We start from the raw sequence: 27,080 nt of genomic DNA, 5'->3' as shown, positions 1-27,080 counted from the left end.
AAGAGGGTGTCTTTCTCAGTTGAGGGTCCTCTGCTCCCATAGCAGTCTGTTTCTAATTGTGTATGAGGGATGCTCAGCACGTCCATCCCTCAACATGTGGGAAAGTGTACAGATGAAGGGGATTCAGGGGTGAAATGACTATTGAGGATTGAGTGGTGGGGGTCCATTTAAGGCTTGGAAGCAGCTTTGAGCTGAGATATCACCAAGCAAGGTGGGGTGAGGACTGGGGTCCTTAGATGCTGCACCACAGGCTGGATGAAAGTTTAGGGAGCTATTCCTTCTAACTCATGGATCTCACTTTTCTCTCCAGCCAGCCTGTGGCTCTCCCTTCAGCTCATCCTGTCAGCAGGAGCTCTGTCTGCCCCTGGCCCCAGTCACCATGTGGCCATCCCTCCAGGCTCAGCAGGACCTAACAAACACTCACGTTTCTTCTCTCTCTCTGTCTTTCACAGATACCAATTATTTTAGGAACTAAGAAAAGATATTGTCAAGTTGAGAAACCACACTATAAAATTCCCTTTTCCATTTGATGAAAAACAAAATCTACAACAGCAACTCAATTTAAACCTCAGCAACACTGGAGGGATCCTTTCCTGAGAATGAACATCCCAACCAACAAGCACTCTCCACACCCCAAGGGACAGAATTGATGGGAATAATCCCAGCATCAGCCTCGGAATGTAATCCTCAGTAAGGTGATCAATGCTTTGATGGACACACAGTTTGGAAAGACCTTAACTCTTGCTTCTCTAAATATCCATCCTCCACACACCAGCATGGGAACAACTGCAAGAAGACAACATATCAACCCGGTCACTCTTTGCCACCAGATGGACTGTGCTCAAAGCAGACAGCGTTTACTATGCATTGTTCTCGCTGAAAGTGTTCATCCTGTGTTTAATGTTGAGGTAGATATCAGATAACTGCAGAATTTAGACCTTTGAACCAGACAACTGGCCTTTCTTTCTTCAAACAGTCAATGTTTGCAACAAAGACAACGAAAAGGAGAAGAGATGTTTTAGGTCCCAAAGGACTAAGAAGATTGTGTTACTTTATTTTTTAGTCCTTCGGAACCTCAAACATCTCTCCTTCTTGTAGTTGTCTTTGATGGTCGTGACATTGACTTCTTTGCAGAGGATAGGTCAGTTGTCTACTCAATGGTCTACATTTCGCAGTTGTCTGATCACTTCCTCATGATTAATTCGGGTGAACCCTTTCTGCCAAGAACACCGTCTAGTGCCTGCTGTGAGCTTCCTAGTGGAGCCTGTGGAGGCTGAGCGTCCACTTCACCTGTCACCACGATTATTATTCCAGCATTGAACACTGTTATGCAGAGGCTTGTAAGATCCGTTCACTGAAAAGACAGGTTTTTGTGTCTGTAATGAGTAATTTGATTAGTGGTATTTTGAGAGTGTATGAATATTGTATTATATGATGCTCTTTCTGTAAAAATTTTACTGTCCTTTATTGATCCCTGATGTGTGTCAGATATCATATCTGTGGTATTGCCAGCTTTGTGCTGTGGAAAAGACAATCCCTACCCCTAACATATTATTAAAAATATTTTTGAGTTTCACTGTGGACTCATGCTTTTTCAAAATTCAGTGTTATAATCCATTATTTTCTTACATTTATTTTTAATTGGAGGCTAACTGCTTTACAATGTAGTGTTGGTTTCTGCCATACAGCAGTGGGAATCAAACGTAAGAATAAATATGTCCCCTCCTTCTTGAACCTCCTTCCCAGCCCTCCCCCATCCACAATCCATTATTAACATGACTGATTTTATTAATATCAATACTCTTGTCTCATGTGCCGTGCTGTGATTAGTTGCTCAGTTGTGTCTGACTCTTTGCAACCCCATGGACTGTAGCCCGCCAGGCTCCTGTGTCCATGGGGATTCTCCAGGCAAGAATACTGGAATGGGTTGCCATGGTCTACTTCAGGGGATTTTTCCAACCCAGGGATCGAATCCAGGTGTCCACCATTGCAGGCGGATTCCACCAGGGAAGCCCAAGAATACTGGAGTGGGTATCCTATCCCTTCTCCAGGGAATCCTACAAAACCAGGACTTGATCCGGGCTCGCCTGAATCGCAGGCAGATTTTTTGCCAGCTGAGCTACCAGGGAAGCCCCTTTGTATCTCCTGTTCAGTTTTGATCTTAAACTCCTCTCACATCTTTTCATCTGTGTTTACCATTTGTAGTAGATTGTATCTTCTGTGTTTCTTTCTCTGTTATTTTATTTTCTTTGTGTATGCATATTTGTGGGTGTGTTTCTTTTGCTTGGTATTTTGGAAGGCCTGGGTAGCTAGTTACTGCACTAAAATTTTTGACACGTTAGTCCTTTAGTATTTCGTCACATTTATAATATTTGAAGTATATGTTTTAAATGTTATCTGTCAACTTCAACTTTTTACTACTGTGATGCTCGAGGACATTATTCTGCTTTTTCCTTCTGTCTTTACCTACCTTATAGTAGTATTACCTTATTGTATTATTTCAACCCAATCAAATGTATACCCTTTATATACTATAGTTTTCCTACCTTTTTTTGTTAATGTGCTAACTGGTAGAGTAGAGGTAGGAGCTGGAGGAGGGCCCCACTGGGTCCTTTCGACCCCCTGGTGGCACAGGATGGCTGTCCCACTCTGGGAGTACCAGCAGCCTCCCTGCAGAAGTTTGAGGGTGTACCTAGGCTGCCCCCAGAGCAGGGCCCACGACACAGTGGCTAAAATCTACAATCACATATATACAGTGATGACCAGATGTATGAAACTCATAGTTTCCAGTCAATTCTTGATGAGCAGAGTTCATCTTTAAAGATTTCTCTTGATGGAGTGAGGACTCCTTAAGTTTGATATATTTAATACTTGTTTTCTGTTGCTTTGATATAGGACAGACACCTTGGCTAAATATAAAGAACTTGTCCACAATGAGTTTATTGATTTTTTTAAAAAATAATATCTTACTTTGTATGTTCTGCTGAGATGTAGAATGTAAATTGATTTTTCTTCACTGAGGGCAAAGGGTGGTCTGGAGCTTCAGGACATTTTTTCTTTTTTAAAAAAAAGTCTTTCAGCTCTACTAGGATAGGTCTTAGAACTGACCATTCCAGGTCTACTTCCCCTAGGTCTCTATGATTTTCTCTCTGATCCTTTCTCACTACCTTTTGTTCATTTCTATTCTGTTTGATGCTTTCATTTGTAATGCAGTGTCCCTTATAAGTTGGGATAAATATGTTCTCTATGTACCTTGTCATTCAGCCTTCTTTTTTCAAAGAATTTTCTATACCTTCAATTTTTTAAAATCTCTGCCAGTTCCAGTTTCTCATTTCTTCTTTCCTGTCTACTTCTGTCTCGTTTACGTAAAATATTGAAGTTTTTTCCATGTGCATGTATCTACAAATGCTTTGTTCAGAACAATTCAAAATATGGATGCCATGTTACATTTCCCAATGTTTTTTGATTAATTTTGAGGCAATCTTTTCATTTGCTGAAATTTTTGACTCTCGTTTTACACTTTTTTCTTCTGTCACCTTGGAAGAAATGTCTGCTATACAGTTTTCATTTTCATATGACTAGGTTTACCTGAATGAGAAACAGTTGTTCCAGGTCAGAAGGGATTAGTGCTTTGAGTGGCCTAGTTGATTTCTTTGTTTTAGTTCTGTCTTGTCCAGTTATTCTAGCAGAGCTAAGGCTTGGGGGAAAGGCTTGGTGTGTCTCTTGATTTAGGGATTCTATTTCTTCCGGTAGGTCCTTTAATTTCTGCCAGTTGCACCATTCTTTTTTCATCACCACAAGTGTCCAAAGGATGCTCCCTTCAGCTCGGTCTCACACCCGATCCCAGTAATTGTGCCTCCTCAAGATTGCCACCCTCGGTCCTCTGCACTGTCGAACCCCTTCCTATCAATTCCCTAGTCACCAGAGCTAGAGCCAATCATGTCTCAGACACCCTCTGAGTTACTCTTTCTGTGAGTTACTTTACCTGAGTTCTGTCTGGAGTACTCCCTCCCTGCTGCGCTCTCCTCTATATGCAGGGTCTTTGTTGATCCCTCTGCTGCTGTGTGGCTCCCAGACCTAGCTGAATACAAACCAAGTCACGCCCACAGTGTTCTCTGGTCCCTGGTTGTTTGGGGCAGGGTTTTGAATGGTGTCCTTGACTCTCTCTGTTAGTCCCTAGCCCTCAGAATTGTATGTTGAGAGATTCTGCTGCTATTATTCAGGTGGACCTGTGTTCTCCTATCATTCTTTTTCAAATCCAAAATTTCGGTAGTACACAAAAGTAGACATAACAGAACACCCCCAGCTTTGTCAGGCATGGTCTACAATTACCAGCTTATGGTTGAACTTGTCTTACTATATCCATGCACTTACCTTTTCCTATTTTTTTTAAGGAAATCTCAGACATCATGTTTCATCTATATCAGCATGTTTCTTCTCGATGAGAACTCTTTTTAAAAGTATTATCATCACGGCATTATAATCATAAATTAATTCAAAATCTTTAATATCATAAAAGACTATTCAAAATTTCCATTTTTTAAAATGCAGCATTTTTTTCAGCTTATTTGATCACATAGGCTTTTAAAATTAATTTATTTGTTTATGGCTGCCCTGGGTCTTTATGGCTTGGTGCAGGGCTTCTCCAGCTGTGGAGAGGGGGAGCTCCTCTCTTGCCGTTTGCTGGTTTCTTGGGCTTCAGTAGTTGCTGCCCATGCGCTCAGTTGTTGCGGCTTGTGGGCTTAGGAGCCCCACAGCATGTGGGATCTTCCTGGACCAGGGATCAAACCTGTGTCCTCTGCATTGCTAGGCAAATTCTTAACCAGGGAAGCCCCGCTCCCCCTCCTCCATTATTGTTTCTAAGTTAGTATTCTTTTTTGGATCCAAATAGAGTCCACAAACTGGAATCACTAAGATAATGCATTTAAGTCTCTTACATGTATGCTTACCTTCAATTTCTTCTTTCCTTCCTTCCTTACTTTCTCTCTCTCTCACTCACTCTCCATCTCTCTTGGTCTATTGCTGTCCTTTTTTTTCCCTTTAAATCATTCATTTGTTGAAGAAACTGAGTTGGTTTTTCTGTAGCATTCCCATAGTCTAAACTGTATACTGCTGCTGAATCACTTCAGTTGTGTCTGACTCTGTGCGACCCCATAGACGGCAGCCCACCAGGCTCTCCTGTCCCTGGGATTCTCCAGGCAAGGACACTGGAGTGGGTTGTCATTTCCTTCTCCAATGCATGAATGTGAAAGTGAAGTCGCTCAGTCGTGTCTGACTCTCAGAGACCCCAAGGACTGCAGCCTACCAGGCTCCTCCGTCCATGGGATTTTCCAGGCAAGAGTACTGGAATGGGGTGCTATTGCCTTCTCCAAAACTGTATACTAGGGTGTACCTTAATAAGTGTTTCTGTCCTTCATACTTCCTTCTTGGTGGTAGAATAGACAGCAGTGTTGTAATGTAATGAAAATGCAAGTCACACACACACGTAGTTTAAAATTTTCTAGTAACCACATTGACAATTAAAAAGTATAAGAGCACAATAATGCAAATATAATCTTCTACATAGCTGATAATGCTATATATACCTTAAAGGAAATATGGGGCTTCCCAAGAACTCGCCCGTCAATGCAGGAGACACAAGAAATGCAGATTTGATCCCTGGGTCAAGAAGATCCTCTGGAATAGGAAATGGCAACCCACTCCAGTATTCTAGCCTGGGAAATCCCATGGATAGAGGTGCCTGTGGGATATGATCCATGGACCCAAAAGAGTTGGATAAAACTGAGTGACTGAGCACACACACAAAGGAAATATAATTCTACCAATGTTTTAAAGTTGTGTTTGTTAGAAAAATATTGTGCATGTCTCCAACTTTTAAGGTTACAGTCACACGAATTATAAATGAAAATCCAGGTCCTCAGTCCTACTACTTTGTAACTATTCAACAGCCATATGTCTAGTGGTCCCTACTTTGGACCTGTTGATACAGAGACTGATGAGATTCACACTTGCAAGCCTGCCAAGACTACTTCAGAAGTGGTGTGCGCTCTTGTGAGGAGGCACATCAAGTCCTGTGTGTTTCTTCAAATAGTATTACCAGCCCTTTTAGTTCAAGACCTCTCAATCCATTTACTGATTCTGTGGCACTAAATGGTGATATTCCATCATCATGTAGTATTTAACTGGAATACTTGCATAAAAAGAAACCTCTCCTAAATACTAAATACTGTTTAGTTACTCAGTGGTACCCTCTGTAAAGAAAACTGCAGCTTAATGAGCAATACTCCAAGCATCCTCTGTGGTCACCAGTTCATTTATTTCCTTTTTACTCTATGTGCTAATATGAATTCAAAAATTCAAACACAGTGAAGTATTTCAATTCATTGCAATATAGCTCTTATCAATACTTAAATTCTCTCTCTTTTGATAGTGAAAGTGACTTTAAGCTGGCTCCTCAACTCTTTTGAAGTTTCTAATAGTATTTGAGACCTTTCTTGATAACACTATAAGGTGCATCTCTTTGATCCTGAATATTTTCTGCCCCTGACCTGGACTCAGTCATTTGTCTAAGAATCTCTGGTTTCCTTTTGTGCAAAATGTTATTCCCAAATCAAATTATAACCTTAAGATGCTTCCTGGATTTGGTTTGTTTCTAGGCATTTCCAGTGGACAGAGCTAAGAAATGCATACTCATCTTTGTATGAATGTATATATTCAAATTCAGAATGTCAGGCTTTATTGAATGTTTATCTTTCATCTGCCTCTTTTCTGAATACCAGGATTTTTGTTTTTAAGGACACGGGGAGTAACAGAAATACAAGATTTCATACAATCTCCTTTGCTTTTCCCCACATCATTTGGAATAAGAATAAATACCAACAATGTCAATAATAACACAATTAAGGAAAGCAGCTTTTTAAAAAATTTTGTCACTGTTCCAGGGTACATATAAATTATTCTCTTTTATAGTTCTCATCTATATGGTTGTTCCACCAAAGTTACATCGTGTTTCCAATGTCTAGAAGTGACATTTAAAAAGTTAATTATATAATGATAAAAAAGTGAATGCTGTTTCCAACTCAAATCTAACTAGAATATATTCACTATTCTGGCCCCAACTATAAGATCTGCAAGTGTCTCAAAGGCGTGGGTGGCCAACCCCTGATCTCAGACGCTGGAATACACCGGCCAGACTCCTCTTTCTGGCTGAGTTTGGGATGAAAGGACAAGATTTCCTGGAGTCAAGGTTCAAGTCTTAGCCTAACAGCAGTTTTTCGTGTCCAAAGGAGACTTAGGAGCGAGAAGTTCTGAAATAAACTGAAATAGGATCAATCAAGACTGCGAATAATAGGGCACCTGAATAAAATATAGTGCTTCCCATTCAGGTCTGGAACCCCGCCCGGAAAGCTGTCACCCTGGCTGGTCAATGACATCACAGCCCCGGGACCACTATTCACAGGGACAAGACGTGCGGTCCGAAGCCCCATCGTGGGGCAGGACTCAGTGGGCGCAGCTTCTGCCTTTTACCTCGAGACCCAGGGTGACCCGACAGGGGGTGGCAGTGCTTCGGTCGCTGCGCCCTTTGGCGGCGGGGCCGGGCCTCCGATGACCATTGACCGGCAGAGCCACAGGGTCCTGCGGGGACGCCACGGGCTCGTCCCCCACCTCCCCGTGGTCCACGGACCTGTGCTTCTCAAAGCAGCAGGTTTCGGACCTCGACTGCTGAGGAGGAGGCGGCAGAGCACGGGGGCCCAGGGCCTCCTCCGCGGGACCCAGACGTTCTGGTCCCGAGAGCAGGACGAGTTGGGCGCTGGGGCGGGAGAGTAGGCCCACTCAGCGCGCACCTGAGGCGCAGTTCGCTTTCAGGAGGAGACTGAGTTCCGGCTGCGCCAGTAGAAGACCCTGCGTGCGGCCTAAAGGGAAAGGTCCCATGGAGACTCTAACTCGGATCGCTGGATTCAGTCCAAAGTGCTGCCATCACACCGTGGAAACACGGCCGTCTCGCTCTCCACCAGCTGAGCCGTGTGGCTCGCAACCGCGCGGTCCCAGGACTCCCCTCCCTCCCGGCGCGCTTGTCACCCCGGCGCGCTTGTCACTCCGCCGCGAGAGGCTTCCTCCGCGACGCCAGCGGGCGCCTGACTCGCCAGCCAGCGGCCGTCTCTACAGCTTTGGGCGAAGTGCAATGAGAGGAAACCCATTCCGGGTGAGCGACGGGGAGGGGCTTTTAGGCCTCCTTCAAATGCGCCTGCTCTGCTGGTATTTCTAGAGTTTTCTGCCCTGAGGTGAAATTCCCGCCAGGAAAAATTTTAAAAAGTCCCTTTGCTCTTTGCAGTTGTCCTCTTCCTGCTGCCATGGGAACTCTGAACGTCCTCAGAAGAGCCCTTGGGACTTCGTGGGCTGTCCCATGTCTGGTACCCCAGGTCCAAAGGTAGAATTGCGGGCCACCGCCGGCTTCGTGTGGCGCGGGAGGGGCGGGGCGACGACACGGCGTTTGCTCTGGTCGGAATTCGACCAGAAGCCAAAGATCCGCCTTCCCACCCGTTGCACCATGACGGTGGAGGATCTGCGAGCCCAAATAAGTTAGGCACAAAGAAGGATTTACAGCAGTAACAGGACTGTTCAAATGTGCCAAATTCTGTAAGCGTTGAGCGGTGCAAAGTATGCGTTTGTTTTGTTGTTCAGCCGCTCTGTCGTGCCCAACTCTTTTCGACCCCATGGACTGCAGAACGCCAGGCTTCCCCGCCCTTCACCATCTCCGAGACCTTACTCAAACTTATGTCCGCTGAATTGGTAATGCCATCCAACCATCTCGTCCTCTGTCGTCGTCTTCCCCTCTTGCCTTCAACTTTCCCAGCATCAGGGTCTTTTCTAGTGAGTTGGCTCTTCGCATAATGTGGCCAAAGTATTGGAGATTCAGCTTCAGTGTCAGTCCTTCCAATGAATATTCAGGACTGATTCCCTTTAGGATTGACTGGTTTAGTCTTGCAGTCTAAGAGTCTCTCAAGAGTCTTCTCCAACACTACAGTTCAAAAGCATCAAGTCTTTGGCTCTCAGCTTTCTTTGGGCTTCCCTTGTGGCTCAGAGGTTAAAGTGTCTGCCTGCAATGCTGGATACCTGGGTTTAATCCCCAACTCCGGAAGATCCTCTGGAGAAGGAAATAACAACCCACTCCAGTACTCTTGCCTCAGAGGAACCTGGTAGGTCACAGTCCATGGGATCACAGAGTCGCATAGGACTGAGCAACTTTTCTTCTTCTTTATGATTCAACTCACATCCATACACGACCACGGAAAAACTATAGCTTTGACTAGACAGACGTTTGTTGGCAAATTAATGTCTCTGCTTTCTAATATGCTTTCTAGGTTTATAGTAGCTTTTCTTCCAAGGAGCGAGTGTCTTGTAATTTCATGGCTGCAGTCACCATCTGCAGTGACTTTGGCGCCAAGTAGAGAAAGTCTGTCACTGTTTCCCTTGTTTCCTCCATCTATTTGTCATGAAGTGATGGGACCGGATACCATGATTTTTGTCTTTTGCATGTTGAGTTTTAAGCCAACTTTTTTCACTCTCACTTTTTCTGCTTTCTGGCATAATACGGATGGTGTCACCTGCATACCCAGTTTTGTACATGATGTACTCTGCGTGTAAATAAGCAGGCTGACAAGATACAACCTTTGATGTACCCCCTAGACTCATCTGAAATGACCCTGATGCTGGGAAAGACTGAAGGTGGGAGGAGAAGGGGACGACAGAGGATGAGATGGCTGGAACGTGAACGTGAAGTCCCTCAGTCGTGTCCGACTCTTTTCGACCCAGTGGACTGTAGCCTACCAGGCTTCTCCGTCCATGGGATTCTCCAAGCAAGAATACTGGAGTGGGTTACCATTTCCTTCTCCAAGATGGCTGGAAGGCATCACCAATTCAACAGACTTAAGTCTGAGTAAACGCTGGGAGTTGGCGATGTACAGAGAAGCCTGGAGTGCTGCATGCAGTCCATGGGGTCTACAGAGTCGACAAGACTGAACTGAAGTAGCTACTGTAGTATATATATAAAAAACAATGCATAACCTCTATGTATAATACAAAACATAAAAAGTTAATAGCTTGAGGGAGCAGTGTATTCACTGCTGCTGCTGCGAAGTTGCTTCAGTCGTGTCTGACTCTGTGACCCGAGACAGCAGCCCACCAGGCTCTGCTGGGATTCTCCAGGCAAGAACACTGGAGTGGGTTGCCATTTCCTTCTCCACTACTTCTTCCTGTATTCACTACTGAGCTGAACTTGTTTGACTAGTCGTGTTTACTTTTTGTGATCTCATGGACTATAGCCTACCAAGTTCTTCCATCCATGGGGTTTCCCAAGCAAGACTACTGGAGTGGGTTGCTATTTCCTTCTCTAGGAAATCTTTCCGAGGGCTTCCTGCATTGCAGGGAGATGTTTCAAATTGCCTGAGCCGGCAGAGAAATCCCACATTATGGTAGAAGGTAGTTTTATCATTGAAACTATAGTTACCAGGGGAAAGTGCGCACGCAGTCCCCCACTACCACAAATTATGCAGTTGAGTTTCCCGCGTTTGGGGAAATCGCAGAGGTCAACACACCCGCAGTGCAATGGGTGAGCCTCGCCGTGGGAGAACCACCTTCGTGATCACAGTATCTCCCCTGCCAGGTAGGTCAGTTCTGTTCAGTCAGCTCAGTCGTGTCCGATTCTTTGCGACCCAGGTAAATATGAAGTAATTCTGCCCGCCGCCCGCACAGCCTTAGACACGTTCACTGTCCGCACAGGCTCACTTTGCTATTGCCACCATCTCTTCCACCACCGACCGCACCCCATCGTTTCCCGCGCCTCTCGGGCACTCCTAACAACTCTTCTAATAAAATCCAAGCAGTATCTGGGAAAAACTTCCACAGCCGGCAAAGTGGCAGGCCCGCTACTGTACCACTTCTGCTGCAAAATTTACATAAGCCCAGCCCCATTCAGGACCTGTAAGGCGGTTCCTCTTCTCCAACCCACGCCCTGTCCCATGCCCCTCATCTCCCCTCCCACCCCAGCCTAGACAACCAATGGGCAGGCCAGATGCTGAAGGAGAAGTGATGTCATGATTCCCAACAGCTTAGGGAGCCCAGGAATCAGTGGAAGCAGATCCTTTATTCTTTAGTTGAGATGTAGGGGACTTTAGCCAGCTTCCTTGCATTCTTAACCTTTGTTCTGGGTTACATGCTAAGAATAGTAATTCTGTGGTCCTCTGTTCAGTTCAGTTCAGTCGCTCAGTCGTGTCTGACTCTTTGCGACCCCATGAATCACACCACTCCAGGCCTCCCTGTCCATCACCAACTCCTGGAGTTCACCCAAACTCAGGAGTTCACCCAAACTCACGTCCATAGAGTCGGTGATGCCATCCAGCCATCTCATCCTCTGTCGTCCCCTTCTCCTCCTTCCCCCAATCCCTCCCAGCATCAGAATCTTTTCCAATGAGTCAACTCTTCGCATGAGGTGGCCAAAGTACTGGAGTTTCAGCTTTAGCATCATTCCTTCCAAAGAACACCCAGGACTGATCTCCTTTAGAATGGACTGGTTGGATCTCCTTGCAGTCCAAGGGACTCTCAAGAGTCTTCTCCAACACCACAGCTCAAAAGCATCAATTCTTCGGCGCTCAGCTTTCTTCACAGTCCAACTCTCACATCCATACATGACCACTGGAAGAACCATAGCCTTAACTTGACGGACCTTTGTTGGCAAAGTAATGTCTCTGTGTTGCTGATCCAATTTTGTTTTAAGAAGTAATAAGTTGTAAAACAATGAATGTAAATATATATTTGTAGGAACAAAATAAACCATAAGTATGTGTTATATGTGTAGACATATAGATTCAGGGTGCTAACTTTAAAAAATGCACAGCATCAGAGTTGTGAGTTCAAGGATTATTTGGGGCAAAATGAGGAGCTCAGGAGGCAGCATTTCAGATAGCTCTGAGAACTTGCTCCACAAAGGTACGGGTGAAGGTCAGTGTATGTGTAGTCTTGGTGAAGGGAGAGTACATGCATTCCAGTGCAGATTCTTTGCAGAAGGTTACTGCTAGTCGTGAGGATCACATGTCACCAGGAAGGATTTTAGTGCTTTTCTAGGTACTAGGAGATATTCAGGTCATAAAATCGGCGCCTGAAAATACATCACTATCTGAAGACTTGTTCTGCCAGTTTTTCCCAGAGCACAGAGTGGGCTCATTTCTGCTCTCCACCCTGAACTCCTTTCAGGGGGTGTTGAAAATCAGTGGCTGCAGCATTTAATCCTTGTAAAGGTGGATGGCAAGTGCCAGTTTGTAGTTGACAAAAGTTATATCTCAAAGTTCTATGTGGTGTATTTTCTGTGCACCTTCTTACTTCATCCTCATGGTCTCCCAGGTACCATGTTTTTCCTTTTCTTACCATACAGAATACAAAAGTTGAAGATTCTGAAGAAGCTGATGACTAAAATAAGGGATAGAAAGATAATGTGTTTGCCTGAAGAATGAGGTTTGTATGTTTTCTCTTACTGGATAAGACTGGGTTAGACCTGAGGGCAGGGAGTGCGGAGGCTAGAGAAGCAACCAGCTTGCTTTTCAGACCAGAGACCAAGGAGTGGAGGAACTTGATTCTTGAAGTGCATTTGGCTTAAGAGGGAAGGTGATTAGCCTGGAGGGAGAATCTTGAACTCAGCACCCAGTTAACTTCCAGGCAAACCTGTCCTTTCTTGGAACAGCTGACACTACTCGTCCTGCACACTGACTTTAAATATTCTTTATCCACTGCTGTCCACTGTAGGAGTTTCCTGTTGCTCCTATAACCTGTTACTACACACTTTGTGGCTTAAAACAACAAACATTTATTATTTTATGACTCTGGAGATCAGAAGTCCAAGATGCAACTCCCTGGGCAAAAATCAAAGTGACAGTTGGGTTGTGGTGATTCTTCATGGAGATGCTAAGAGAAAATCTCTTTCTTTGCCTTGTCCAGCCTCTAGAAGATGCCCACATTCTACTCTCATAGGCCCCTGTCATCTTCAAAGATAATTACAGCTGATCAAGTTATTCTCACAACACATTATTCTGACACCAATTCTCCTTCCGTCTGTATGAACCTTTGCGATTCCATGGGGGCCCCATCTCAGTTCAGTTCAGTCGCTCAGTCCTGTCCGACTCTTTGTGACCCCATGAATCGCAGCACACCAGGCCTCCCTGTGCATCACCAACTCCCGGAGTCCACCCAAACTCATGTCAATTGTGTTGGTGATGCCATCCAGCCATCTTATCCTCTGCCATCCCCTTCTCCTCTGGCCCTCAATCTTTCCCAGCATCAGAGTATTTTCAAATGAGTCAGCTCTCTGCATCAGGTGCCCAAAGTACTGGAGTTTCAGCTTCAACATCAGTCCCTCCAGTGAACACCCAGGACTGATCTCCTTTAGGATGGACTGGTTGGATCTCCTTACAGTCCAAGGGACTCTCAAGAGTCTTCTCAAACACCACAGTTCAAAAGCATCAATTCTTCGGTACTTAGCTTTCTTTATAGTCCACCTCTCACATCCATACATGACCACTGGAAAAACCATAGCCTTGACTAGACGGACCTTTGTTGATAAAGTAATGTCTGTGCTTTTTAATATGCTGTCTAGGTTGCTCATAACTTTCCTTCCAAGGAGCAAGCATCTTTAATTTCATGGCTGCAATCACCATCCGCAGTGATTTTGGAGCCCAGAAAAATAAAGTCAGCCACTGTTTCCCCATCAATTTGCCATGAAGTGATAGGACTGGATGCCATGATCTTAGTTTTCTGAATGTTGAGCTTTAAGCCAACTTTCTCTCCTCTTTCACTTTCATCAAGAGGCTCTTTAGTTCTTCTTCACTTTCTGCCATAAGGGTGGTGTCATCTGCATATCTGAGGTTATTGATATTTCTCCTGGCAAGCTTGATTCCAGTTTCTGCTTCCTCGAGCCCAGCGTTTCTCTGATGTATTCTGCATATAAGTTAAATATGCAGGATGACAATATACAGCCTTGACGTACTCCTTTTCCTATTTGGAACCAGTCTGTTGTTCCATGTCCAGTTCTAACTGTTGCTTCCTGACCTGCATACAGATTTCTCAAGAGGCAGGTCAGGTGGTCTGGTATTCCCATCTCTTTCAGAATTTTCCACAGTTTATTGTGATCCACACAGTCAAAGGCTTTGGCATAGTCAATAAAGCAGAAATTGATGTTTTTCTGGAACTCTCTTGCTTTTTCGATGATCCACGGATGTTGGCAATTTAATCTCTGGTCCCCCTGCCTTTTCTAAAACCATCTTGAACATCTGGAAGTTCATGGTTCACGTATTGCTGAAGCCTGGCTTGGAGAATTTTGAGCATTACTTTACTAGCGTGTGAAACACAAGTTGGAATCAAGATTGCCGGGAGAAATGTCAATAACCTCAGATATGCAGATGACGCCACCCTTATGGCAGAAAGTGAAGAGGAACTCAAAAGCCTCTTGATGAAAGTGAAAGTGGAGAGTGAAAAAGTTGGCTTAAAGCTCAACATTCAGAAAACGAAGATCATGGCATCTGGTCCCACCACTTCATGGGAAATAGATGGGGAAACAGTGGAAACAGTGTCAGACTTTATTTTTCTGGGCTCCAAAATCACTGCAGTTGGTGACTTCAGCCATGAAATTAAAAGACGCTTACTCCTTGGAAGGAAAGTTATGACCAACCTAGATAGCATATTGAAAAGCAGAGACATTACTTTGCCAACAAAGGTTTGTCTAGTCAAGGCTATGGTTTTTCCTGTGGTCATGTATGGATGTGAGAGTTGGACTGTGAAGAAGGCTGAGCACCGAAGAATTGATGCCTTTGAACTGTGGTGTTGGAGAAGACTCTTGGGAGTCCCTTGGACTGCAAGGAGATCCAACCAGTCCATTCTGAAGGAGATCAGCCCTGGGATTTCTTTGGAAGGAATGATGCTAAAGCTGAAACTCCAGTACTTTGGCCACCTCATGCGAAGAGTTGACTCATTGGAAAAGACTCTGATGCTGAGAGGGATTGGGGGCAGGAGGAGAAGGGGAAGACAGAGGATGAGATGGCTGGATGGCATCACTGACTCGATGGACGTGAGTCTGAGTGAACTCCAGGAGTTGGTGATGGACAGGGAGGCCTGGAGTGGTGTGATTCATGGGGTCGCAAAGAGTCGGACACGACTGAGTGACTGAACTGAACTGAACTGATGCAGTAGTTTGAGCATTCTTTGGCATTACCTTTCTTTGGGATTGGAATGAAAACTGACCTTTTCTAGTCCTGTGGCCACTGCTGAGTTTTCCAAATGTGCTGGCATACTGAGTGCAGCACTTTCACAGCATCATCTTTTACACTTTGAAACAGCTCAACTGGAATTCCATCACCTCCACTAACTTTGCTCATAGTGATGCTTCCTAAGGCCCACCTGACTTCTCCTTAATTTAATCACACCCACAAATTCTCTTTTTCCATGTCAAGTAACATAATCACAAATTCCAGGGACCCAGATGTGGGCATCTTTGAGGAAGCATTAGTCTATCACAGCCAGTCTCCCCAGTGAACACATTTCCGCAGGCATATCAGTCAGTGGTGGCTGCTCCATTCTGAAAGTGATCCAGGTGAAAGCAAGTCAGTCTACTGCTTCTGAGGGTCAGCCAGTCAACAGCTGGGCCCCATATTGAGGCATCTGAGTCGGAGAGAGAAAAGGAAAATGCCTGTGGGGAGACGAATCTGAGGACCCAGCCTGGGCAGTTCCCAGGGATCAGAGTTGAGAGCTGCAAATGCCTTCATGGGGGAAGGAGGCTGGGGTGGTGTTAGGAGCTGAGTATATGTGTTTCCCACCCTCCCCCAGCCCCCCACCACAAATTCATATCTTGGACGCTAATCCCCAGTGAAGCTGTATTTGGGGAAGGAACTTTGAAGGATGTAATTAAATGAGATCATAGCCTTGGGGCACTGATAGGATGTTTCAGTTTCAGTTTAGTCACTCAGTCATGTCCGACTCTTTGCGACCCCATGGAGTGCAGCACGCCAGGCCTCCCTGTCCATCACCAACTGCCGGAGTCTATCCAAACTCATGTCCGTTGAGTCATTATGCCATCCAACCATCTCATCCTCTGTCATCCCCTTCTACGCCTGCCCTCAGTCTTTCCCAGCATCCGGGTCTTTTCAAATGAGTCAGCTGTTTGCATCAGGTGGCCAAAGTATTGGAGTTTCAGCTTCAGCATCAGTCCTTCCAATGAACACCCAGGACTGATCTCTTTACGATGGATTGGTTGGATCTCCTTGCAGTCCAAGGGACTCTCACGAGTCTTCAACACCACAGTTCAAAAGCCATCAATTCTTTGGCGCTCAGCTTTCTTTATAGTCCAACTCTCACATCCATACATGACCACTGGAAAAACCATAGCCTTGACTAGATGGACCTTTGTTGACAAAGTAATGTCTCTGCTTTTCAACATACTGTCTAGGTTGGTCATAATTTTCCTTCCAAGCAGTAAGTATCTTTTAATTTCATGGCTGCAGTCATGGTTTTAGAAAAGGCAGAGGAAACAGAGATCAAATTGCCATCATCCTCTGGATCATCAAAAAAGCAACAGAGTTCCAGAAAAACATCTATTTCTGCTTTATTGACTACGCCAAAGCCTTTGACTGTGTGGATCACAATAAACTATGGAAAATTCTGAAAGAGATGGGAATACCAGACCACCTGACGTACCTCTTGAGAAATCTGTATGCAGGTCAGGAAGCCACAGTTAGAAATGGACGTGGAACAACAGACTGGTTCCAAGTAGGAAAAGGGGTACATGTCCCTAAATGAAGAGATACCAGAGAGCTTGGGCTCCTGCCCTATCCCAGCTTAAGTAACAAGAAAAGACCTTGTGAGGATCCAGCCAGGCAAGGACTATCTGCAAGCCAGGAAGAGAGCTTGCACCAGAAACTGAATTGCTGGGAAGTTCCAACCATGATCTAGGACTTCTCAAAATTGTGAGAAAACAGATTTCTGGTTAAGCCACCCAGTCCATAGCATTTTTTTTTTTTCTGGAAGCCCAAGCTAACTAATACAGGAGGTCACTTAGTCATTGACCTAGGCAGCTTCTCCTACTTGGCCCTTTTGGGGACCTGCACCAGTCTTGTTGATTACCAGTAATTAGCACTGACCACCTGCTTTGCTTTTAAAGACTTACCCATGACTTTTGAATGAGAAGTCATCACCTGGTTTAAGATTTCATAGCATAGTTGGACATGACTGAGCAACTGAGCACAGCACACAGCACAGCATAATTTGCTACGTGCAGCAATGGCCTGCAACAAGGATCTCAGAGTTTCTTTTGAATGAGTTTTACATCTTCAAAAACAACCCAGAATGGCCTGGGACAGCTGATCATTCTTCAGGGTGACCCAATACCCCGTGTGGCCTGCATTTCCTCTTCTACTGGATGATTTCTATGCTTTGGACTCTCCACAACCATAGACAAGGGTTTGGGTGCTGGTGAAGAATCTGTGCCTAATTCTGGGGAGGCTCAGAGAAAAAGGAAAGAACTCCCAGAATCTGGGCATGGGAGGGTGCGGGGGCTGAGAGGCTGCTCTTCTGTGAATAAAGGAGGTTGGAGGGTGTGAGAGGAGCTGGGGTGTGTGTGTGTGTGTGTGTGTGTGTGCCCATTGTGTGTGTCCAGGATAAATTCAAGGGAAGTTCAAGAGAGGGCAGCTGCCATTCTGGGACCAGAGACTAGAGCACCTTGGCACTCAAGCTCTGCTCATCCTCCTCCTTCTTCTGCCTTTGTTTCCCTTTCTCCTCTCTGTCCTCACTAGTGTCTCACCAGTGTTTTATTTTTCCCACTCCTCCTTCCTCTCTTGGATCATTCCCACTACCATACCCCACTCCCAACACAAAGCAGGCCAGCAAAGAAGAGGGCTGAGCAATCTGGGAGGAAGATGAGGGAATATTTTCCACCAGCCTAAGAAGCACAGATACATTTCTTTCTGGTTAGATTCTTGTTTGGAGGGGACAGAGTAAGATGGCTCCACCTCCACAGACAGCTAAAGCAGCACAGGCCTTAAGGCCAACCCTGGGGATATTTGACCAAAAGTCAGGAACTCTGGACATGGATGGAGGACATCTGGTTCACAAGATCCCAGACAACTTAAAATCTTGGTGCCACCTTCTTTATAAGGCAAGTTCCAAGGGAAGGACTACATTGTACCCTCCTGGCTTTGTTCACGTAAGGGTGCATAGGTACGTGTTTGTGTCTGACTCTTTTCAACCTCATGGACTGTACCCTACCAGGCTCCTTTGTCCATGGGACTCTCCAGGCAAGAATATAGGATTGGTTTGCTATTTCTTCCTCCAGGGGATCTTCCCAACCCAGGTATTGAACCTGTGCCTCATACCCTGCATTGGCAGAAACCTGAGAAGGTGTGTAGGCCTCCTGTTCCTCCCTTTCCTGGATCTTTACTGCTGAGCCACCAGGGAAGCCCTGGTAGTTTAGTAATTCTGCCTTTTCCCTTTTCTTTGGGTTTTGTTATCTTCCCAAGCAGTGACCTTTCCTCTCACATTTCTTGCTTGAGGAGGCTAATTTAGAAATATCTCTTTGATATTCCGTTTTTTCCATAAGCATTCTTTCATTCTGGACTTAATCTTTTTGAACAATATTCTGAGCCTTTTTGATTATTCAGTAAATATTTGTAAATAAAATTGTTAATTTTGATATATTGATGCAACCAATCAACACTTAGGTTGGCTCCCCAACCCCATGCCATCCACACAGGAAATGAGGCCCAGCTGTGGATGCCCATTGAACAGTGTTGGGGAAGCTCTGAAGGAAGTTTTGCTGGCACCTCCAGATGAAATTGTATGGTCAAGTCATTCAAAATGACTGTTCTCTTGCTATCATTCTCCTTCACCAGCCACTCCTTCACCCACATGACTATCCAATCCCCTTAATTACCAGTTCAATCAGTTGCTCAGTTGTGTCTTGCGACCCCATGGACTGCAGCATGTGAGGCCTCCCTGTCCATTATGAACTCCCAGAGTTTACTCAGACTCATGTGCATTGAGTTAGTGATGCCATCCAACCATCTCATCCTCTGTCATCCCCTTCTCCTCCCACCTTCAATATTTCCCAGCATCAGAATCTTTTCAAATGAGTCAGTTCTTCGAATCAGGTGGCCAGAGTATTGGGGTTTAAGCTTTAGCATCAGTCCTTCCAGTGAATGTTCAGAACTGCTTTCCTTTAGGATGGACTGGTTGGATCTCCTTGCAGTCCAAGGGACACTCAAGAGTCTCCTCCAACACCACAGTTCACAAACATCAATTCTTCAGTGCTCAGCTCTCTTTATAGTTCAACTCTCACATCCATACATGACTACTGGAAAAACCATAGCTTTGACTAGATGGATCTTTGTTGGCAAAGTAATGTCCCTGCTTTTTAATTTGCTGTCTAGGTTTGTCATGACTTTTCTTCCTAGGAGGAAGTGTCTTTGAATTTCATGGCTGCAGTCATCATCTGCAGTGATTTTGGAACCCAAAAAATAAAGTCTGTCACTGTTTCCATTGTTCCCCCATCTATTTGCCATGAAGTTATGGGACCAGATGCCATGATCTTAGTTTTCTGAATGTTGAGTTTTAAGCCAACTTTTCCACTCTCCTCTTTCACTTTCATCAAGAGGCTCTTTAGTTTTTCTTCACTTTCTGCCATAAGGGTGGTGTCATCTGCATATCTGAGGTTATTGATATTTCTCCTGGCAATCTTGATTCCAGCTGTGCTTCATCAAGTCCAGTGTTTCTCATGATATACACTGCATATAAGTTAAAGAAGCAGGGTGACAATATACAGACTTGAGGTACTCCTTTCCCGATTTGAAGCACTTTAATTATAGGGCTTAATCAATAACCAACTATGTGGTTGCCCTGACCCCGGCCTCTGGTTTCTCTGGTGATGGGTGAGCCAATCAGACATCAATGGTCCCTATAAGTTGTAGTCTTCCCTCAAGTCTGTCCCCTCCACCGCCTCTAGTAGTGAAGATCCTTGCCTTGTTGTTCCTGCCATTTGCTGAACATTGTGGCGTATCACTCCAGGACACTTTGTTTAGGATTTGTAAGATTCTATATATATAAGCGTCTGAATGGAGAATTCCAAAGAATAGCAAGAAGAGATAAGAAAGCCTTCCTCAGCGATCAATGCAAAGAAACTGAGGAAAACAACAGAATGGGAAAGACTAGAGATCTCTTCAAGAAAATTAGAGATACCAAGGGAACATTTCATGCAAAGATGGGCTTGATAAAGGACAGAAAAGGTATGGCCCTAACAGAAGCAGAAGATATTAAGAAGAGGTGGCAAGAATACAAGAAGAACTGTACAAAAAAGAGCTTCACGACCCAGATAATCACAATAGTGTGATCACTCACCTAGAGCCAGACATCCTGGAATGTGAAGTCAAGTGGGCCTTAGAAAGCATCACTACGAACAAAGCTAGTGGAGGTGATGGAATTCCAGTGGAGCTATTTCAAATCCTGAAAGATGATGCTGTGAAAGTGCTGCACTCAATATGCCAGCAAATTTGGAAAACTCAGCAGTGGCCACAGGACTGGAAAAAGTCAGTTTTCATTCCAATCCCAAAGAAAGGCAATGCCAAAGAATGGTCAAACTACCGCACAATTGCACTCATCTCACATGCTAGTAAAGTAATGCTCAAAATTCTCCAAGCCACGCTTCAGCAATATGTGAACCGTGAACTTCCTGATGTTCAAGCTGGTTTTAGAAAAGGCAGAGGAACCAGAGATCAAATTGCCAACATGTGCTGGATCATGGAAAAAGCAAGAGAGTTCCAGAAAAACATCTATTTCTGCTTTATTGACTATGCCAAAGCCTTTGACTGTGTGGATCACAATAAACTGTGGAAAATTCTGAAAGAGAGGGAGTACGATACCACCTGACCTGCCTCTTGAGAAATCTGTATGCAGGTCAGGAAGCAACAGTTAGAACTGGACATGGAACAACAGACTGGTTCCAAATAGGAAAAGGAGTACATCAAGGCTGTATATTGTCACCCTGCTTATTTAACTTATATGCAGAGTACATCATGAGAAGCACTGGACTGGAAGAAGAACAAGCTGGAATCAAGATTGCATAACCTCAATTATGCCGAGGCCCAGGGTGGGGAGAATGAAGGATGTGCTTGGAATGATTCAGCACTGCCAGGGCCATTTCCTTTATTCCCACTCTGTGAGCAGGGACTAGAGGAGACATGGAAAATGCTGCCCTGGTAGGAAAGGGGTGGACCCTAAATGAGACTTCATTTCACAGGCTGACCTACTTGGGTTTGTATTTACCTGTGGGCTTGGAGTTAAGCTGGTACATGGAGGAGCCTGAGGATAGGTCCCCGGATATGCTCCCTTTCTGAGGCCTCATCATGTCCCACTGGCCACTGCTGCCCAGGTACCCAGGCTCCAGGATTCTGCCCAGGTCCGTGGTGCCCCTTGGAGGACAGAGGGGCTGGGGAGGGTTGAGGTAGTGGGAAGATCTGGCTTCTGTGTGGTTGGTTGGCAGTGTGGCTGGGGAAGCAGGATGAACACTGGTGACACCTGGGCAGAAGGAAACATGAGTGAGAAGCAGTAGCAGAGCACAAGGATCAGCCAGGAAACGTGTGACTGAGAAGAGCAGACACTGGAGGGGACACACAGGCTGAGGTCCCAGTCAGCTGTGGAAAAGCAGTGACATGAAGACTGACACCCCAGAAGCTACAACTCTAACCCCTTGTATTTGCTAGCATGAGCGCAAGAGTTAGGGGGTGAATAAAGCATCATAAAGTCAGCCATGTGCACAAAAGGATGTGCACATGTGCACAAAAGCCATGTGCACCTGTGGCCCTAATCCTGGCTCCTATGATAATGCCTCCTGATAGAGTCCAGGGAAGTTCCTGGGCAGAACTCACTGGGAAAGTCAGGGGTTAAGAGCGTGATGGGCCGTAGCACTGAGCACACCTGTGAACAGGAATGTTTGTGTTCCTGTGAGTACTTGCTGTTCTGGAAGCTAAGGTCCCAGTTTTCCTTTGGGGTTGTCAAAAGAGGAAGGGGGCATAAATCCAGCTAGAATGGTGGCCCCAGTCACTCCAGAGTGAATGTTTTGCTGAGGTTGGGGGAGGTTCTGTGTGAGGTAAGGGGTGATTTGAATCTTAACACAATTGAAGGAACTCAAATGTCACCACTCGTGTCTGAAGAGTTGTGAACACTCTCCCATGCTTAGTCACTTAGTGCCATGCTTAGTCACTTACTCGTGTAAGTGACTTACTGCACTTGTGGTCACTGTCTTTGTGACCACACGCACTGCAGTCTGCTGGGCTCCTCCTGGGGAGTCTCCAGGCAGGAATAATGGAATGGGTTGCCATGCCCTCCACCCAGGGATCTTCCCAACCCAGGGATCGAACCCAGGTCTCCCGCATTGCAGGTGGATTCTTTACCAGCTGAACTACCCCGGAAGCCCTCCATGGGGGAGGGAGGACCCTTCATTTCATAGGCTGATGCTTTCATAGATCCTGTGCAATCATGGGCCTTCACATCATCTCTGCTTCTATGTAAAAAGAAGCCCAGCTTGGTGGAGAGAGGGAAAGAGGTGAACCGGCTATAGTTTAGGATATTTACATTCAGAAGACTGCTTTTTTCCAGGGATTATCAACATAGGCAGCAGAGTAAAAACCAGCTGCACCTAAGAAATAGGAGTGAGAGCATGGTTTTCTCCAACCAAGCCAACCCTTTGATGGGTGAATGCAGTTGGCTGCTGCCAGTTTTGATCCTCATTTATAACTGTTTCTCAAATGTGGCTACATACTGGAGTCATCTTAGACAATGTGAAAACATAACTGGACCTCCAGAGAATTTGCTTTAATTGGTATAGGGTATAGCTTGGGCAGTGGATATTTAAAACTATCCCAGCTGATTCTATTGTGCAGGAAAGTTTGATGAGTATTGTCCTGGGTCTCTCCCTCCCCAATTTTATAATTTTGTTATTAGGATCACTAGAAATTAAAGAGAGGGCTGAAAAATATTAAGCATCTAAGTTATAGTCAGGATAAGAGACGTGACTTCCTATCACTTTCACACCCCTTTCGATCCCAACACCACACAAGGCAGGAGGGAAATTCGTGGTTGTCTCCAATCGGCTTATTTTCTCACTAAGGCCAAAGGACGTTCCACCTCTATCAGTAATAGTGATCAGTACAGACCACATGCCCTAAACCATGCCGATGCCAGAAAGACACTTATGCAAGGAAATTTTAGCTCCGTAGTGACCTGAGAATCTGCCATGCATCACTGTCCAGATTGTTTCAAAGCAAAGGAGGAGTACTGATGAGTGATGGTTCCTTTGAGAGGACTGTCCTTCACCAGGTAAAAGAAGGGCTATAGCCTTTCTCACCAAGGCTGGGCCATCCAAACTCTGGGCTGATGGAACAGACTGGATGTGACTCCAGTTCAACCCACATCAGCAGACCCTTTCATGCACCATGCTCTCCTTCCTCCGTATTTCCCTGGGCAAAGACAATGTGACAGTGTGGAAAGATGAAGGAAATGGAGGCAAGGAAAAGAAGGGCAATCTAGTGAACAGTCTTGCCTTTTGGCATGGGACAGATTTGTTATCCATCAATTGTTGGTTCCAGGTGTGCTATGGTAGCACGTTCTAGGCCAGAGAGAATAGCGCCTTCCTGTCATCTCGAAAGAGAGAAAAGATTGTTGCAAGGGGCCTGCAGCACTATTCAGCAGGTTACCATTCTAGACAGAGAAGGTATAATGGAAACATGGAATCAGTAGTCAAAGACCTGGGTCCAAGCCCATTTCACCCCCTTACTAGTGACCTTGAAAAAGTAACCTCACTTCCTGAGTTATAGTTCTCTGCCCTGGTAAGACCATGTTCATGTTGGTAGATAAGCTTAGATTACTGTACCCATGTAGCACTGATAGCAGAAGGTAGCCTCTTAGACCTCACTGCCTGCTGGAAGGAAGATGTGCAGACTCACCTAAATAATAGACTCAGTCTAGCTGGTTCTGGAAACCACACTGGTGTCAGAGTAGATTGTGTAACCATTTTCAATACTAAAGTGGTCCAAATGATATTTGGGGTCCAGGTCTACACATTCTCAGCGTGGTCTTAGGTCACTGGACATCTTTTGTATGGTGTTCTTACCATCAATCTCTGGCTCACCTTCGATCAGTGCATGTTTGAAGGCATATCACAGTTTTGTAAACATTTTTGCCAACATGACAATAGTGGTGTGTATGTTCTGTCTTGGATATCATGAGATGTGTTGTTCAAGAATATGGAGTTACTTTCCTGGGTTGGGAAGATCCCCTGGAGAAGAGAATGGCAATCCACTCCAGTATTCTTGCTGGGAAAATCCCACGGACAGAGGAGCCTGGTGGGCTACCGTCTATGGGGTCGCAAGAGTCAGACATGACTTAGCAACTACACCACCACCACCAAGGTAAGAGTAGGGAAACTAGCTAGGGTCCTGCCAAATCAAGAGCCATTCTGAACTCTGATAGTATCCTAAAGACTGGCTGACATTTCCTGAGCTCAACCCAGAGACCCTACACTTTCCAGATTTGTTGGATTTCCTGGGTGTAGTCACAGGTACTTTAGCAGACAAAAGTATTTATGCTGACTACAGAACTAGACAAAGAAGCATCCTACATGTATATGCTACCTTCCTTATCACCTCTTACTGTAATGGTTTCACTGAAAATGGGAAGGGGCAGGTGAAACACCTAGTATTCAAATCAGGTTATGAGACAAAATTGGCAGTGTCAGGTGAATTTAAATTATTGTGTCTTCATGGATTAAATATGCAGTGGTCTTTATCACCAAATATGCTGCTAAAGTTTCTTCCAAGATAGTATGTTCTTATGCATTTGCTCTGGAGAAGGAAACGACAACCCACTCCAGTATTCTTGCCTGGAGAATTCTGTGGACAGAGGAGCCTGGTGGGCTACAGTTCATGGGGTCGAAAAGAGCTGGAAATGACTGAAGTGACTGAGCACACAAGCATGCATTGCTCATTTGCAACTCCAAAGGCCCAAAGCCATATTTCTCTGTTACTTGGTGGTCCTTGTCATCATCTTCAGTCAACAAATCATTATTCCAGACCAAATTCTAGAATCTGAGTCAAGAAATCATCATTCCTTCAATGATGATTTTTCTATTCATGGTAACATTTTTTTTCCTGGTAACATTTTTAAAGAACACATACTATCTTAAGTCCTACTGAAAATGGTTCCCATTGTACAAGTAACCATAAGATAAATCATAACTCTTAACTAGCTTTTCCTTAGTGAGCAAGTACTGGCCAGGACTTCAGAAGTTTTTAATAACCTGTAATAATTGCTTAATATGTAGTACATGGGATTATTTTTAATAGCACTTCAGATAAATCAGTGCAATGTGACTTTAGGCAAGTCACTTAATATTCTTTATATTTCAATCCTCGTTTTAGAAAGAATTTGGATAACTATTTTTTTCTGCCACAAATACACTTTTGAGCTTTCTAACCCAGCAATATCATTCCTTTGCTGGGAGAAATATCGATAACCTCAGATATGCAGATGACACCACCCTTATGGCAGAAAGTGAAGAAGAACTAAAGAGCCTCTTGATAAAAGTGAAAGAGGAGAATGGAAAAGTTGGCTTAAAGCTCAACATTCAGAAAACTAAGATCATGGCATCTGGTTCCATCACTTCATGGAAAATAGATGGGGAAACAGTGGAAACAGTGACTTTATGTTTTTTGGGCTCCCAAATCGCTGCAGATGGTGACTGCAGCCATGAAATTAAAAGATGCTTACTCCTTGGAAGGAAAGTTATGACCAACCTAGACAGTATATTAAAAAGCAGAGATATTACTTGGCCAACAAAGGTCCGTCTAGTCAAGGCTATGGTTTTTCCAGTAGTCATGTGAAAGTTGGACCATAAATAAAGCTGAGTGCTGAAGAATTGATACTTTCGAACTGTGGTGTTGGAGAAGACTCTTAAGAGTCCCTTGGACTGCAAGGAGATCCAATCAGTCCATCCTAAAGGAAATCAGTCCTGAATATTCATTGGAAGGACTGATGTTAAAGCTGAAACTCCAATACTTTGGCCACCCGAAGAGCTGACTCATTTGAAGATACTCTGATGCTGGGAAGGATTGAAGGTGGGAGGAGAAGTGGACGACAGAGGATGAGATGGTTGGATGGCATCACCAACTCAATGGACTTGAGTTTGAGTAAACTCCAGGAGTTGGTGATAGACAGGGAGGCCTGGTGTGCTGCAGTCCATGGGGTCACAAGGAGTCAGACACGACTGAACTACTGAACTGAACTGAATTGAACTGTAATGAGAGGTGGGGCCCCAGCATTGGGAAGCAATCTGCTCACTCCTTCCTTCACTTCACTAGTCATAAGTACTTAGTGGAACACTTGGATATTGTGGCCATTGTCACCCTTGTGAACCCACCAGCCTAGCCAGTCCCAGCAGAGTTATAGTGACACACATATATCAGGAGAACTTCCCATATTTTGGACTCACAAACTGTGGGATAATGTAGGTTAGAAGATGACTCTGTTTTTTTTTTTTTTTTTTTGCCCACATCTCTCTTCCTGACTCAAGCTGCTGTGCCTCTAAACATTCTTGTGCCTGCATGGTATATATCCTTTTCACCTCTGATCCTGGCTTATATTTCCCCATGTACATCTGAGAAACACAGCCACAGGTTCCTGGTATGTGCCAACCCAGGTAGATTCAGCAACTGTTGCATAGAAACTGCCCTTGCATCCTTTCCATTGAATATACTGATTTTCCCAAGTTAGATAAAAGTAACGTCAGGTTTACTACTTGTATTTAAGGAAATATATATGAAATATTAGTTGATTCCCTGGTGGCTCAGACGGTAAAGCGTCTACCCACAATGTGGGAGACCCTGGTTTGATCCATGGGTCGGGAAGATCCCCTGGATAAGGAAATGGCAACCCACTCCAGTACTCTTGCCTAGAAAATTCCATGGATGGAGAAGCCTGGTGGGCTACAGTCCATGGGATCACAA

At 44.8% G+C, this 27,080-nt stretch overlaps 1 non-coding gene across 1 annotated transcript; it reads right to left on the bottom strand.

Annotated features, from left to right (window-relative positions):
• Nucleotides 1-10,507: 10,507 nt before the first annotated feature.
• On the bottom strand, nucleotides 10,508-10,671 carry LOC147376210 (U1 spliceosomal RNA). Its single transcript, XR_015161751.1, has one exon. It is a non-coding gene; the product is annotated as a U1 spliceosomal RNA (small nuclear RNA).
• Nucleotides 10,672-27,080: the final 16,409 nt, after the last annotated feature.

Source organism: Bos grunniens, chromosome 3, assembly GCF_055505025.1.
Source record: "Bos grunniens cultivar Pamir isolate PY7600 chromosome 3, Bosgru_T2T1.0, whole genome shotgun sequence".
In the NCBI taxonomy this organism is placed as follows: Eukaryota; Metazoa; Chordata; class Mammalia; order Artiodactyla; family Bovidae; genus Bos; species Bos grunniens.
The sequence above is the reverse complement of the archived record's forward strand: the minus strand, read 5'-3'. Positions and strand labels throughout refer to the sequence as shown.